We start from the raw sequence: 17050 nt of genomic DNA on the forward strand, positions 1-17050 counted from the left end.
AAATTAACAATCCCCAGCTCCCCCAAAGAGAATGGATCTGTATCAATTATGTCAATCTCGTATCTATAACTTGTGCTTATTCTTCCCATCAAGTTTCATCCCGATCTCTCCACTTAAGTGTTTTCCAAGTTTTTCGGTTTCCAGGATTTCTGATTCTCCCCTCGAACCCTCTATGTCCCCAAACTTTAAATTGAAAATGGAGCATCTGAGACATAAGATTATTCTATATATCAAGTTTCATTAAGATCCAATCACCCATTCGTAAGATACCTCGATTTTCACTTTTTCCAAAAATTCCGGTTCTTCAACTCCCTTCAATGTCACCGGATCTGGTCGGGATTTAAAATGAGAGTTCTAAAGCACAAGATCATTCTAGACATCAAATTTCGTTAAGATCTGATCACCCGTTCGTAAGTTACAAATTTTCTCATTTTTTGAAAGCCTCATTTTTTCTAATTTTTCCAAATTACTCCCCCCCCCCCGCCGACTCCACCAAAGAGAGTGGATCCGGTCCGGTTATGTCAGTCATCTATCTTGGAATTGTGCTTATTCTTTCTACCAAGTTTTATCCTGATCTCTCCACTTTAAGTGTTTTCCAAGTTTTCCGGTCCCCCCCCCATAATGCCACTGGATCTGGTTGGGATTTCAAATAAGAGATCTCAGTTTCGAGTTCCTTCTAAATATAAAATTCCATTAAGATATGATCACTCTTTCACAAATTAAAAATACCTCATTTTTTCTAATTTTTTAGAATTAACCCCCCCCCCGCTCCCCAAAAAAGAGCAGATCCGTTTCTGTTATGTCAATCCCGTATCTAGGATTTGTGCTTATTTTTCCCACCAAGTCCTCCACTCTAAGCATTTTCCAAGATTTTAGGTTTGCCCCCCCTAACTTCCCCTTCACCGGATCCGGTCAGGATTTAAAATAAGAGCTCTGAGACATGATATCCTTCCAAAAAAAGCGTTTTCCAAGATTTTAGGTTCCCCCCTCAATTCCCCCCAATGTCACCAGATCCAGTCGGGATTTAAAATAAGAGCTCTGAGACACAATATCCTTCCAAACTTCAAATTTCATGAAGATCCGATCACTCCTTCCTAACGTCGCTGTTACGCCTAAAGGCCGTAACTGACTATTTTTGGCGAAACTGAGTTAATCTGTACTTTAGACTCCTAGGATATTGTGCTACAAGTTTGCGACCACAGGGAGACGCAACGTCCACTTGTTGCTGAAACGGCCAACCCCACCCTGGACGTATCTGCAAAACGCTGTTACGCCTAAAGGTCATAACTGAGTTTCATCGGTTATTTGTCAGTTACGCAATTACGAAATTTGGAAGTTGGGAAATACAAAATCATAATTCAGAAGATTACGGGGCTAAACCTGACCAGGCTACGTATCTGGAGGTAAGAGACTTCCACATTTTCCAGTTTTTTAAATGGTTGATCTAAAAAAAAAATGCATTATGCCTGAAACCTTCCCCCTAAGAGGACTTACATCTTGCATAATTCAGTCAGGCAAACTTCTAATTTCATTGTAAACTTTGAAAGTAGTGAAAGTAGGTTAGATACATAATTAAATTCTTAATCATAATTAAGTTCTGTGAAATTCCCACTTCCTAGATGACTACATTAATATTATAAATACTGAATATTTGCAGGAAGTGACAGATTAAAATAGGTCAGTTCCTGTCACGTGCTTGGATGTTTGTTTCCTTGTTTTAGTGAATATAAGCCAACGTTTTAGATTATTTTATTCAGTTTTTATTCTGTGTCTGTCCTCGTCGTGTGTACATTTAATGTATTATATGTGTAAATAAACATTTTTATACTCTACACTTAAACTTTACGAAAGTTAGAGACACTTGACATCCTCTACCGGTCGAACCCCAGATTGTAGGCCAACGCTACCATAAGACTAAAAAGAAGAGAGTAAAGTAGTAGAAAACCTTTACAGAGAAGTAGGAGAGAGTACTTTACACCTGTGTGCAGTAATCTGATTGGAGTGTTACAGTCTACTTTTGATTTATCTTCTTTTCAGCATTACCTTGTTGAAGAACTTTACATGAAACAGAACTCTCTTTCAGGAAGCAGAATGCCTAAGAGGACTACACTTTCAGAGGAACAGCTTCGGAGGCTCATAGAAGATGACAAAGACGAAGATTTGTCGTTTGATTCAGATGGTGATCCCAAAGACAAGGATTGGGTGCCAGACAAGGATGGCTCAAGCTCGGACAGTGACGGGGAAACTCCCAATTAGGAAAGTTTGATTGAAGTAGACATTAGCGCTCCTGATCCAACTTTTCCAGAAGCGACTGCCACAGAACTGGATGTTGTTGATGATCAGGCATCAGTTGAAACAAGGAACACAGAACAACATCTCAAAAGAAAGAAAGAGACCTATATTGACAGGAAAAAGAAACTTGCTGCCCGACAAGAATACACAGCACAGAAAACACAAAAAGTTGTTCCAGCAAAAGAACTAAAGAAATTTAGTTGCTAATGCAAACTCGAGTGCAAAACTATTGATCAAGATGCTCGAAAAGCTATATTCGAAAGCTTCTGGCTGCTAGGCAAGGAGTTAGGCTCCATGGAGTCACAGAGACAGTTTGTTTTGAAGTGTGTGATGAAGAAGCCAGTTGGTTGGAGAACGACAAGTGCCAGCAGTTCACGGCGGCAAAACTCACTCTGTTACACATTAGAATTGAAGAGCACTTGTAAAAAAGTGTGCAAGAAGTTTTTCTTGGCAACTCATGGGCTTGGTGAAAAGTTTGTTGCTGGATGTGTCAAGAGCAAAGCCAATACTGGAACCGCTGGCAGAGATAGAAGAAACATGTCGAGTCCAAAGAATCTAGTCTCTAAGAGACTAACGGATGATCAGTTACCTTACGCCAGAGATCACATTAGCAGTTTTCCTGCAGTTGAGTCGCACTATTGTCGGGCAAAATCTACGAGACTCTATCTAAGCTCTGAATTTAACCAGCCCAAAATGTATAAATTATACACTGAAACCTGCTTGAGCAGCCGACGAGTACCTGTGTGTAAAAGTATCTACAGAAAAATTTTCAAATCCTTGAACTTATCTTTCCACACTCCCAGAAAGGATCAATGCCATACATGCACCCAATACTACTTAATTACTGAAGCAGAAAAAGAGAATGAGGCTGAGTCATTTCAGCAGCACCAGTCAAGAGCAAAGCATGCTCGCGAAGTTAAAAATGCAATAAAAGATAGTATTCTGCACAGTGAGGAAGGACTGGAGAGCGCTATGTTGCTGAATATGGACTTACAAAGAGTCCTTGAAACTCTCAAAGCAGAGACCAGTCCTATCTTTTACAAAAGAAAACTAGCAGTTTATAACATGATGATTTTTAACTTGTCAACCAAAGAGGCTCACTGCAACCTTTGGGACCAGACGAAAGGGCAAAGAGGCGCCAATGAAGTCGCTACACTGATGTATAACATTCTGAAAGAGAATAAAAGCTACAGGAAATTCTATTTTGTTATTGATGGCTGCTGCGGGCAGTTCAAAAACCAGTTTGTAGCCTCCATGTTTTTACATGCTGTTCGGACACTGCATCACGTCCAAGAAATAAACCATATATTTCTTGAAGGTGGCCATTCTCAGCAGGAAGGGGACAGCATGAACTCATGCATCGAAAGAGCAGCCAAACACTTACTTGTGTTTTCTATAGAAAACTGGAGAACCGTCTGCCTAATAGCCAGAACCAACCCTGAGCCATATAAGGTGCACGTGATCGATGATTAGAGTTTTTGGCTGGACTTCAAGCAAACTGCTGACATTATTTTGAGAAACAGAAAATGGGCCTACGGGGCCGGTGGGGAAAGTCTGCAGGTGAAATAGAATTCGATAATATGGCTCAAATACTCGATTGAGCAGCCAACCGAGATCCATTTCAGGTACGACTACGACTCTGACTTTTCAGTCATAAAAGTAAACGAATCGCGACGTAGAATGACACCCAACAAAAACTCCTTGGAGCTCGTCAGTGCATACAAGGGACCGATTCCTCTTCCTCCAGCGAAATACAAAGATCTGATGGACTTATGCAATACTCTTGTAATCCCCAGGACTTTCCACGAGTACTATGCTGCTCTTCCTTCATTGGAATCAATCAGGGACGCCTTGGATGAGTCAGACGTCGAAGAAGAGGATCCAGAAGATCTTTAAGTGTGTATCCATTCTAATTTGAGTTCCTTGCATTCTTTTGGCTAAATAACAAAAGAAAAAATTTGAATCCTGTTGCACTTTATATGTTTGTATTAAAACTCTTATCTGATACAAGGCTAAAATTTCTGTTACAAGTAGATGTCGTATCTGCCTTGTAGGCCAATCCGTTTAACTTAGCAAAAACCTCTGTTAACCAGCGGAAAGCCCATAGTTTACATACTCAGAGTTTGACTGAACATTACATTTCCCTGCTGATTCTCCTTTTCGGACAGCTTAGCAGACAGTTTTTGTCAAATATCTCAGAAGTGTAAAAATGTCAGTTATGACCTTTAGGCGTAACAGCAATCTTATTAAGATAAAAATACCTCAATTTTTTATTGTTCAGAATTAACCCCCCAACTTCCCCAAACAGAGCAGATCCATTCCGTTTATGTCAATAATGTATCTAGGACTTCTGCTTATTTTTCCTGCCAAGTTTCATCCTGATCCCTCCACTCTAAGCATTTTCCAAGATTTTAGGTTCCCCCCTCCAACTCCCCCCAATGTCACCGGATCTGGTCGGGATTTAAAATAAGAGCTCTGAGACACGATATCCTTCCAAACATTAAATTTTATTAATATCCCGTCACTCATTTGTAATTTAAAAATACTTCATTTTTTCAAATTAACTGGCCCCCCACCCCCCAGATGATCAAATCGGGAAAACGACTATTTCAAACTTAATCTGGTCTGGTCCCTGATATGCCTGCAAGGTTTCATTGTCCTAGCTTACCTGGAAGTGCCTAAAGTAGCAAAACCAGGACAGACAGACTGACAGAATTTGCATGACAGAATGGTGATCCCAAAGACAAGGATTGGGTGCCAGACAAGGATGGCTCAAGCTCGGAGAGTGACGGGGAAACTCCCAATCAGGAAAGTTTAATTGAAGTAGACATTAGCGCTCCTGATCCAACTTTTCCAGAAGCGACTGCCACAGAACTGGATGTTGCTGATGATCAGGCATCAGTTGAAACAAGGAACACAGAACAACATCCCAAAAGAAAGAAAGAGACCTATATTGACAGGAAAAAGAAACGTGCTGCCGGACAAGAATACACAGCACAGAAAACACAAAAAGTTGTTCCAGCAAAAGAACTAAAGGAATTTAGTTGCTAATGCAAACTCGAGTGCAAAACTATTGATCAAGATGCTTGAAAAGCTATATTCGAAAGCTTCTGGCTGCTAGGCAAGGAGTTAGGCTCCATGGAGTCACAGAGACAGTTTGTTTTGAAGTGTGTGATGAAGAAGCCAGTTGGTTGGAGAACGACAAGTGCCAGCAGTTCACGGCGGCAAAACTCACTCTGTTACACATTAGAATTGAATAGCACTTGTAAAAAAGTGTGCAAGAAGTTTTTCTTGGCAACTCTGGGGCTTGGTGAAAAGTTTGTTGCTGGATGTGTCAAGAGCAAAACCAATACTGGAACCGCTGGCAGAGATAGAAGAAACGTGTCGAGTCCAAAGAATCTAGTCTCTAAGAGACTAACGGATGATCAGTTACTTTACGCCAGAGATCACATTAGCAGTTTTCCTGCAGTTGAGTCGCACTATTGTCGGGCAAATTCTACGAGACTCTATCTAAGCTCTGAACTTAACCAGCCCAAAATGTATAAATTATACACTGAAACCTGCTTGAGCAGCCGACGAGTACCTGTGTGTAAAAGTATCTACAGAAAAATTTTCAAATCCTTGAACTTATATTTCCACACTCCCAGAAAGGATCAATGCCATACATGCACCCAATACTACTTAATTACTGAAGGAGAAAAAGAGAATGAGGCTGAGTCATTTCAGCAGCACCAGGCAAGAGCAAAGCGTGCTCGCGAAGTTAAAAATGCAATAAAAGATAGTATTCTGCACAGTGAGGAAGGACTGGAGAGCGCTATGTTGCTGAATATGGACTTACAAAGAGTCCTTGAAACTCTCAAAGCAGAGACCAGTCCTATCTTTTACAAAAGAAAACTAGCAGTTTATAACATGATGATTTTTAACTTGTCAACCAAAGAGGCTCACTGCAACCTTTGGGACCAGACGAAAGGGCAAAGAGGCGCCAATGAAGTCGCTACACTGATGTATAACATTCTGAAAGAGAATACAAGCTACAGGAAATTCTATTTTGTTATTGATGGCTGCTGTGGGCAGTTCAAAAACCAGTTTGTAGCCTCCATGTTTTTATATGCTGTTCGGACACTGCATCACGTCCAAGAAATAAATCATATATTTCTTGAAAGTGGCCATTCTCAGCAGGAAGGGGACAGCATGAACTCATGCATCGAAAGAGCAGCCAAACACTTACCTGTGTTTTCTATAGAAAACTGGAGAACCGTCTGCCTAATAGCCAGAACCAACCCTGAGCCATATAAGGTGCACGTGATCGATGATTAGAGTTTTTGGCTGGACTTCAAGCAAACTGCTGACATTATTTTGAGAAACAGAAAATGGGCCTACGGGGCCGGTGGGGAAAGTCTGCAGGTGAAATAGAATTCGATAAAATGGCTCAACTACTCGATTGAGCAGCCAACCGAGATCCATTTCAGGTACGACTACGACTCTGACTTTTCAGTCATAAAAGTAAACGAATCGCGACGTAGAATGACACCCAACAAAAACTCCTTGGAGCTCATCAGTGCATACAAGGGACCGATTCCTCTTCCTCCAGCGAAATACAAAGATCTGATGGACTTATGCCATACTCTTGTAATCCCCAGGACTTTCCACGAGTACTATGCTGCTCTTCCTTCATCGGAATCAATCAGGGACGCCTTGGATGAGTCAAACGTTGAAGAAGAGGATCCAGAAGATCTTTAAGTGTGTATCCATTCTAATTTGAGTTCCTTGCATTCTTTTGGCTAAATAACAAAAGAAAAAATTTGAATCCTGTTGCACTTTATATGTTTGTATTAAAACTCTTATCTGATACCAGGCTAAAAATTTCTGTTACAAGTAGATGTCATATCTGCCTTGTAGGCCAATCCATTTAACTTAGCAAAAGCTCTGTTAACCAGCGGAAAGCCCATAGTTTACATACTCAGAGTTTGACTGAACATTACATTTCCCTACTGATTCTCCTTTTCGGACAGCTTAGCAAACAGTTTCTGTCAAATATCTCGGAAGTGTAAAAATGTCAGTTATGACCTTTAGGCGTAACAGCAATCTTATTAAGATAAAAATACCTCAATTTTTCTATTGTTCAGAATTAACCCCCCAACTTCCCCAAACAGAGCAGATCCATTCCGGTTATGTCAATAATGTATCTAGGACTTCTGCTTATTTTTCCTGCCAAGTTTCATCCTGATCCCTCCACTCTAAGCATTTTCCAAGATTTTAGGTTCCCCCCTCCAACTCCCCCCAATGTCACCGGATTTGGTCGGGATTTAAAATAAGAGCTCTGAGACACGATATCCTTCCAAACATTAAATTTCATTAATATCCCGTCACCCATTTGTAATTTAAAAATACTTCATTTTTTTCAAATTAACTGGCCACCCACTCCCCCCCCCAGATGATCAAATCGGGAAAACGACTATTTCAAACTTAATCTGGTCTGGTCCCTGATATGCCTGCCAGGTTTCATTGTCCTAGCTTACCTGGAAGTGCCTAAAGTAGCAAAACCAGGACAGACAGACTGACAGAATTTGCAATTGCTATATGTCACTTGGTTAATACCAAATGCCTTAAAAATCCGTAAAACTTTTGCTTACGGTGTAGAGCTATATCTGGGGATTGAGGAAAGGAAGGTGTGGTGGCATGCAAACATACAGGCAGCAAATATCATGCCTAGAAATGGTTCCAAATCTAATGGAACATTTAGCTTAGAGCTAGTAAATTCATACTGTAATTAAGAAATTTGTCCAAAGTCTTCAAAGGTCAATACCCCTTGGAGAGAGAAGGGTGGATGTTGAAAACTACTTACAATGTTCTTTCTAGGGCATAATTTAGGCACTGGATCTATTCCCAAACAGTTTATTCACCTAAGTTAACCACTTTCTTATATACCAAAAAGTTCTTGATTGAGAATACAACCAAAGTTGTTACTGATAATTTTTCTAAGAAGATGGAAACTTATATTTTTCAGGATTCCACTTTCAAATTTAACTTTAGAAAGTTAACTTTCTAACAAAGAAATTGGATAGTTGTGCCAAAGTGGGTAGTTGGTTTAGTCAGATTCAACAGATGTTATTAATTTTGTAAGAATTTCTTCTTGTTGAACTCAAGATTTATTTACCAGGTTTAAATCCTTCCTTGGTATAACCTTGAATTTTGTTTTTATTTGGATGAATTAATTGTTAATTAATTCATGTTAATGTTAAAATAGGTGTATAACAAACAACAAATTAAATGAGACACAGAAAGGATTTTAGAAGAGGAGTTGGTATTTTGTTGGCAATAGAGCTTGGCTTAGATGTGAGTACAAATAAATTGTTCCTATTCAGGCTCACAAGGTAAGCTTCTTAGCTTTTGCAGCAAGACATTGAGTCTCACAGTCACAGTTTGAATACCCTTGGAACATTTTATTTTGTTCATATATTAGTTAGTCTGTTTTTAATATCTTTAATCCTTATTTCAGTAACAAAGATCAAAGCAAATATTGTACTTATATTATAAGCAATGAATCTCTTTTAAATATCTTTAAAAAAAAATGTAATAAAAACCAAAACTATAATTCTCTTTGCCCACTACTCTAGTTGATTCTCAAGACTCTGTTCAAAACCAGTTACAATACCAAATATAAATAAATAAACAAAATTTATACTTCTCTATGCAAAAAAAACGCAAGTAGAGTCCATTAAATTCAACAATTCCTCTTAATCATGCATTATGACTCTTACTTTGCTCTTCAACAAAACCACACCCCTCAACAAAACAATCAAACATCTACTAAATCCCCCCACCCACCCTCTCAAAAGCACAGCCACCTTAACCTTACAAAACAATAATAAAAACAGAGATTTCTCCTTGAGAATGGTGTCACTGTTCAGAACTAATAGACAATCAGTGGATCCAAAACCTTAATGTCATGGTAGATGTTATGTCTCATTTAAATCAGCTTAATTACAAACTACAAGGGAAAAGGAACCTAATTTTTCCAATGTTAGAAGAAACAATAACATTTGAAAAGAAAGTATCAATTTTTGCTCAAGATTTTGAAAAGAAAACATTGTTTTACTTTCCAAGTTTACAGAAATATAATTTCCCATATTATATGAATTACACAAATTTATATACATTATATAAATTTTATATAAATTATATAAAAAGCACAGAAAATAATTTATCTGTTGACAAACAGTATTTCAAAACAATAATTTTGAATATACAGGAAGCACTTCTTATCAGGTTTCAGGAATTTAAAAACAGTATATTACAACAGTAAAAATAACTTTACTATTTGTCAAAAATCCTCCTAATACTTCAACAAGCAGGTTGGAATTTTCTCCTTTTGAAATTGACATAAGCAGCTTTGAAATATGGTTGTTGAATTTAAAAAAAAAAAAAAAAAAAAAAAAAAAACAAAAAACAAGGAGACATGACACTCTAAATTTGAGAGTATTTGTGTTGAACTGGAAATATTGGAGAGGAAAAAAATGTGATCTTAGTTCACAACACAAACACTTTGACTGACCTGGAACAGTTTTAATGTTTGGGACAGTATTGTTGATGCTATGATAGGCTGAAATAGCTTGCATTTGCTGGTCTTTCCCTTTTTAGTTCTGTATATACATGTAAATAATTTTTTTCAAGCATAAACATTATGGAAAGTAAACTGAGAAGTTCTTATTGATAAGAACTTCAAATCATGTCAAAAGTTAAAACAACAACATATAATCTTGACTGACTTAAACTTTATAAGGAGTTGCAAGCATATTGTTCACATTAATAAATATTTATTAAGTATGAAAGCTAGTTCTATTTAGTTTACTACTTATTTAGTGCAAAAAAGTTTAATAAACAAGCAGAGTTGGCTCCCAATTCTTTACATAATATTGTAATGTTCATATTTGGCTCTTTGGCTAATAGGCTTCTGACCAATGGCTACATGAGAACATTAGCTGAGGGCTGGGGAAGAATGTCAAAATTTTGTACAAAGCCATAAAAATGAGCAACAAGCTAGCAATCTAATATATCTCTATTTTGTTATAGCATGTCTTCTCCTGAAAGAGTTGCTATTCTACACCACTATCTAAAGGTGTAATACAGGGTAGAAACAAGATAAAATCTGCCATTAAGTTCTCTATTCAATGCACTTTAACAGTAAAATACTTTCTGTTGTTTCTTAGTGTGTCTTAGTGTTCTTTCCCCTAATCAGGCCAGACATACCAAAATTTGATGTTCAGTACCAAACAACATAGTTAATCTGAATAAAACAGCATCAAAATCAGCATAGCCTAACCTACTTTTGTATGAAGGCCTATCCTAAGGTTGTCACTTATCAAGGCATTAGTAAGGAGGTGCTAGGCTAATACAAAATTACAATGGTAGAAATTATTGTATTTAAAACCAATATTGAACAGAAAATCTATTGGTACATTTTAATTTGATTTCTGTGTACAAGATAAATTTATGCAAATCTTGTAACAAATCATGTAGCCTATTTCCATGAATTGCCTGCAATAGTTTGTTTTTTTACAGACAAGTGGTTTTAGGCATACGAGATTGCTTTATTAGTATTATTTTGCTATTCCCACTCTCCATAATGAAACACGACAAAAATTCATGAAACTACTATAAATCCGCTAAATATTTACTTGGGCTATCCAGTTCCAAAAATTGTAGGGCTTTTATTCAGGTTGTCTAATTTCAAATCAGTAGTTATTGAAACTGCCATCTATATCCTAAACAATTATAAAAGGTTAGGCCTTTTAAAAATTTAGATGCCTTTGAGGGCTGAAGTTCCAGCACCTGGCTCAAGTGTCTCGACCAATCTTAGTCAGTTAATATAGACTAAGTTCGTTTTCAAATGTAATGAATGATTCAATGATTATTAATGTTTCAAGTTTCAATAATTCGTATTAATTTTTTTATCCTATGTTTTCCGAGGATTATTACCTTTGGTGACCAAATGAATGAGTCCGCTTTTCTCCCATGTTGTGATTTTTCAACTCAAGTTTTAAGCTTGATAGTAACAATAATCAACAATATTATTCTTTGCAACTAAAAAGCTACATGATGCAAATAAAAATTCAGATTTTTTTAGCGACTTTACCATAGCGCTTAATTTGACTCGTCCCGAGTCTTTAATATATTTAAGACGCTACAATATACTCAAAAAGGCCTTGGGTTACAAAAGAATAACGTGGATCCAGTACTGTTGTACTGTTTGAAAGCATTCATTAACAGGTATGGATCTTCTAAGAAGGTGAAATTATTAATAAATGACTAAATCGTAATAAAAAATAAATCCTTTTCCGTGCGAGGAGATGCCCAGATGGTAATGCAGTTGCTAAAAGAAAACTTACGCAACTAACATGCCCAACATCCATTTTGCTAAAATAGGGGAACAGATTTTGGAAGAGGCATACCGAATTTGAACACTTAAGTCTGCTGACTTTAGAAGTTTCTATTTAACGCTATTGATCAATACACATTCCATGTATCAGAATCATCTAGTTGAATTGATGCTTGTAGCTTACTTGACTCAAAAATGAATGTTCAGAAGCAGGCGGGGGATCATCTACGAAATCGCTTAAATCGAACATGCCTAGTACACTTAATTTTTTTGTGTGTACAACTCATCTTTTCTTCAAGAATGGTATATTTCCATTATCCATGATATCCACCCATGTCATTACACAAAACAAAGGAGGAGGAGATGTTAATGATCCGTCTAATTATAGTTATCTGTCTATTCTTTGTGAAAGATAATTGAGTTTGCATTTAAGAATCATTAATTTTTTCAACAAGAATAGTTTTTTTCCGCCAAATTCAGTAAAAAGTCACAATTCAGAATTCATAACCATTCTATGAAGCGTTTTATTTTGGCAGTAGCTCATTTTCTATGATATCCTGGATAAATATAAAATCTAGCTTCTATAATCATAGATATTTGGAAAGTGTTCAATACTGTTCGTCATATAATTCTAAATGGAAAATTATCAAATTGTGGTATAATTAGGCTGGCCAAATCGCTAACATTGTCATATTTAAGCTTCAGAGTTTTTTGCATTGGTTAAGGTGACGTTATATCAACTTGTTATAACCAGTAAAACAAAGTTGAAGCACCCAAGGTTCACATTTAGGCCCTTTGTTGTTTCAGTTAATGTTAACGAAATCAACAGTCTAGTTGAGGACTTAGGGTTGACCAATCTTTTCGCTGATGACACAATGGGTGCTGTTTCTGGAACTAATGAAGATTAGCCAAACACAATTTGTCTTGTGGATTCAATAGGCTATTAGTATGGTTTACGGTGGATAGGCCATCTCCAAAATCTTCAAAATCTAAGTTAAAGGGTATTTTTGCGCATATCACGGTTACTTCCATGTCTAATGTTAACTAATTCTTCTCTTTCACTTGCAGAGGTATCATATATTGGTATTATTCGTCATCTGGCTTCACCAGTTGACTTAAATTTAGTTAGGGCGCAAGACTGGAACTTGGAAGGAACATGGTATTATCCACCGTAAGAAATTCATTTTGCTGTTCAAAACTATGTTTTCTATTTTTTTTTTTTACTCTTGTTCATTCTCACTTATTTAATAACCACTTATTTCCTTGAATGTTTTTCTTATGTATGGTCGGCTGGCCTGTATAGAGTTCTCCATTTAAAGTGATCAGACATTGATTTTTCTTACTGATTTTTATATTTATTTTGTAGGTGCTTGGGTCATAATATAAGCTTACTTACTTATGTGTTTGATGTTTGCCTGCTTACCGCTTACCTGCTTGATGCATAATAGAAAACTCCACATGGTATCAGAAGTCTGAGGAATACAAAACGGAATTCGAAGCTTGCCCATCAATAAATTGGGATGCAACAAACTAAAAAGTTGCCTGGTCACACTTCAAACAGCATGCAGAACTTATGTTTACAGGACCTTTAAGTGAAAAAACAAGTGCAGTGAAATGCTCATACTTGCTGATATGGGCTGGTGAAAAGGGCAGAGACATTTTTAATACATGGGCATTAACTGCCGATGAAACAAACAATGTCGAAACATATCTAAGGAAGTTTAGTGAACATGTTGAACCACTTGCGAACCCTATATTTGCAAGATATCAGTTCCACAAACGTAACCAGAGAGACGGTGAATCTATAGAGCAGTACCTCACTGAGTTGCGCATCACAGCAAAGGAATGTGCATTCGGAACCACCAGTGATGAAATGATCAGAGATCGACTAGTTTTTGGAGTTAAGCAAGACAAGATTCGGGAACGACTACTTAGTGAAGGAGCCGGACTAACTCTAGCTCGTGCAATAGCTACATGCAGAGCTGCGGAGGCGACCCAAGCACAGTTGATGATAATCTCCAACCAGGAACATTCAAAAGTGCATGTAAAACAAGAGATAGATGTGGTAACAAGGCAGGGACGAAAATGCTACAAATGTGGTGGAAGCTTCACACCTGGTCATGTATGTTCCCCAAAGGACTCAGGTGAAGGGCCAAAGTGTTACAATTGTGGTGGATTGTTCAGCAAAAGCCATCAGTGCCCTGCCAAAGGAAAAAGCTGCATAAAATGCAAGAAGATGAATCACTTTGAAAAATGTCCAGAAGCAGTCAAAGGAACATTCATAGCGTTGAAACAGAAGAAAGTAGTACAGATACATCTTCACAGTATTTCATTGAAAGCATCCAAACCAAGGAGGAAAAGAACAATGAATCAGTGGCCAAACTGCATCTAACAAAAGAAGGAATCAACATGGAATTCAAAATTGATACAGGTGCAGAAGCAAATGTCATACCAATGAAGACCCTTAACAAGATGCATCCACAACCAAAACTCGGGAGAGCCGCAAACACACAAATTCTATGTGGTGGATACGGACAAGAGACCTATACTTAGTAGGCAGACCAGTGTATCGCTGAACTTAATCAGGTTCATATACAACATAGAACAGACACCAGTAACTAGTACTACGGATGAGATTCTAGCAGAATACAAAGACGTGTTCGAAGGCATTGGTAAAATGCCTGGAAAATGCAAGATACACCTGAAGCCCGGAGCGATACCACCAGTACAACCACCAAGAAAAGTACCCTTGGCAATCCAGGACAAACTGAAAAACGAACTGGAACGACTGGCATCCCTTGGGATAGTCGAAAAAGTTACTGAGCCAACAGAGTGGGTAAACTCTATGGTCGTAGTGCAGAAGCCCAACCGCGATATCTGGATATGCCTAGATCCTGTAGAATTGAACAAATGGATACAGAGATCACATTATCCGATACCAACGTCTGACAACATTGCAAACAAATGTCACGGAGCTCAAAATTTGTTCAAACTAGATGCCAGAAACGGATACTGGTCGATGGTACTTGATGATGCATCATCGGAGCTGACAACGTTCAACACCATGTTCGGGAGATTCAAGTGGGGAAGATATCCATTTGGAATAATCTCAGCTCAGGATGAGTACCAGCGCCGGATGGAGGAGGCTTTTGAAGGATTGGGTCTTGGTCTAATAGTGGATGACATAGCAGGCGTAGGAACAAATAAAGAAGATCACGACATGCAACTGAAAGCAGCCCTCCAAAGAGGAAGGGAAAAAGGAGTCAAGATTAATCGAGACAAATGCGTATTCAATGCAACAGCTATTCCATATTTTGGCGACCTTCTAACCACGGAGGGTGTCAAGCCAGACCCCAACAAAACGAAAGCAATTGCTGAAATGCCGGAACCAAGAAACAAAGAGGAACTGCAGACGTTATTAGGGATGTTCAACTATCTCTCCAGATATATACCAAACTTATCCAGTCTGAACCAACCTCTACGAGAGCATGGAAAAGATAAGTACTTTGTCTGGACGAAGAAACACAGCGATGGGCAAATCATTGTGCGAACACCTCTCATATTTTGATACTCACTGCCAGGAAGTCGAGATAATCGTCGACGCATCACAACATGGGTTGGGAGCCCAGCTACTAGTGAAAGACGAAACAGTAGCATGTGGTTCAAGATCATTGAGTGACACACAACAAAGATACTCTCAAATTGAGAAAGAACTACTCGGTATCGTGTTTGCATGCAAACATTTTCACCAATATATATTTGGAAGAAAGGTCTCGGTCATTACAGATCACAAAACGTTGGAAAACATTTTGAGGAAACCGATCAGCAAGGCTCCACCCACATTACAGCGGATGATGCTAGCCATCCAGCCATACGACCTCAGGTTCACATACAGACCTGGACAAGAAATTCCCGTGGCTGATACCCTATCACGTTTACACATGGAAAACACAGACCCAGAAGAAGATCTACAGGCTGAACTGCACGTGCATAACGTTATGAAAAACATCCCAATCAAAGACCAAATGGTGCAAAGCATCACAGACAATACCAAACATGACCCAAAAATGCAAGTTCTAGCCGACACCATCAAAAAAGGATGGCCAGAGCACAAAAAACAGTGCCCAGCTGAAATTCAGGAGTACTGGAATTACAGAAACGAACTGGCAGTATACCAAGGAATCCTCTTAAAGGGTGATCGAATCATAATACCAGGGTGTATGCGCCAAGAAATCATGACCCGTCTTCACACAGCCCACTTAGGCATTGTCAAAACGAAACAACGTGCACGCTCATGCGTTTTCTGGCCGAACATCACTGCCGACATCACCAAGTATATCTCCGAATGTGAAATATGTCAACGATCCAGTGATTGCCAGCCAAAGGAACCTCTTATGAATTCTGAAATTCCTAAGTACCCATGGGAACATGTGGGTACCGATTTACTGTTCTGGGAAGGAAGAAATTACTTGGTAACCACTGACTACTATAGTAGATACATCGAACTTGACAAGCTAGACAGTACAAGCTCGGGAGCCATCATAACCAAGCTGAAAAGCCAATTCGCACGACATGGGATCCCATGAATACTTACCTCTGACAACGGCCCCCAGTTCGCAGCAGACGAATTAAAAAAAATTCGCAGAACAGTGGAGAATCGCGCACCGCACGTCCAGCCCCAGATACCCTCAGAGCAACGGCCTCAGCAAAAAAGCGGTCCAAACCACAAAAAGGGTTATGTCAAAAGCACTGACTGACAGATTAGACCCATACCTAGCTTTACTTGAGTATCGGAACACTCCCGTAGACGATTTAGCATCACCAGCGCAGCTGTTGATGAGTCGCCAGTTAAGATCGGTTATGCCGTCAGTAGAGCATAACTTCGTGTCAAAAATCGTGCCCAAAGAGGAATACAAGGCAGCAAGACAAAAGCAGCAAGAAGCCAAGAAGGAGGCTTACAACAGAGGTACACGCATGATCAAACTTTTTGTACCAGGGCAGCAAGTATGGCTCAATAAAACTGGGCAGGCAAATGAAAGATGGATTAAGGCCACAGTAACCGGTATATACGACGAAATAAGCAACCGCTCAGTGACTGTAAAGACAGAAGATGGAGCTGTATATAGACGCAACAGGAAGTTTGTACGCGCCAGACCCACTACCAATGAGTGCACCTACCTGCAAAACAATGTGATGCCGTTAACGAACATGGAGGTGCCCATGGAACCTGAACCATCGTGCGAATCCCCCCAAATCACGAGCCCATCAAGCGATATCAGTCGGAGGTTTAGCCCGCCTGAAAAATACTTTCAGACACCAAGAGCAAACCGACAACCAAACCCTAAGGAACCATAAAGCATACCTCCTGGTTCCAAAGCC

At 38.7% G+C, this 17050-nt stretch overlaps 1 protein-coding gene across 1 annotated transcript in view; it reads right to left on the reverse strand.

Moving 5' to 3' along the window:
* The window catches only part of LOC136035967 (glutamyl aminopeptidase-like), a gene marked incomplete at its 3' end in the record, with an annotated part of 124519 nt that extends 113480 nt beyond the window's left edge, over positions 1-11039 (reverse strand). The window contains 1 exon segment of the mRNA XM_065717863.1: positions 10971-11039.
* Positions 11040-17050: the final 6011 nt, after the last annotated feature.

This window comes from Artemia franciscana, chromosome 15 (genome assembly GCF_032884065.1).
Source record: "Artemia franciscana chromosome 15, ASM3288406v1, whole genome shotgun sequence".
NCBI lineage: Eukaryota > Metazoa > Arthropoda > Branchiopoda > Anostraca > Artemiidae > Artemia > Artemia franciscana.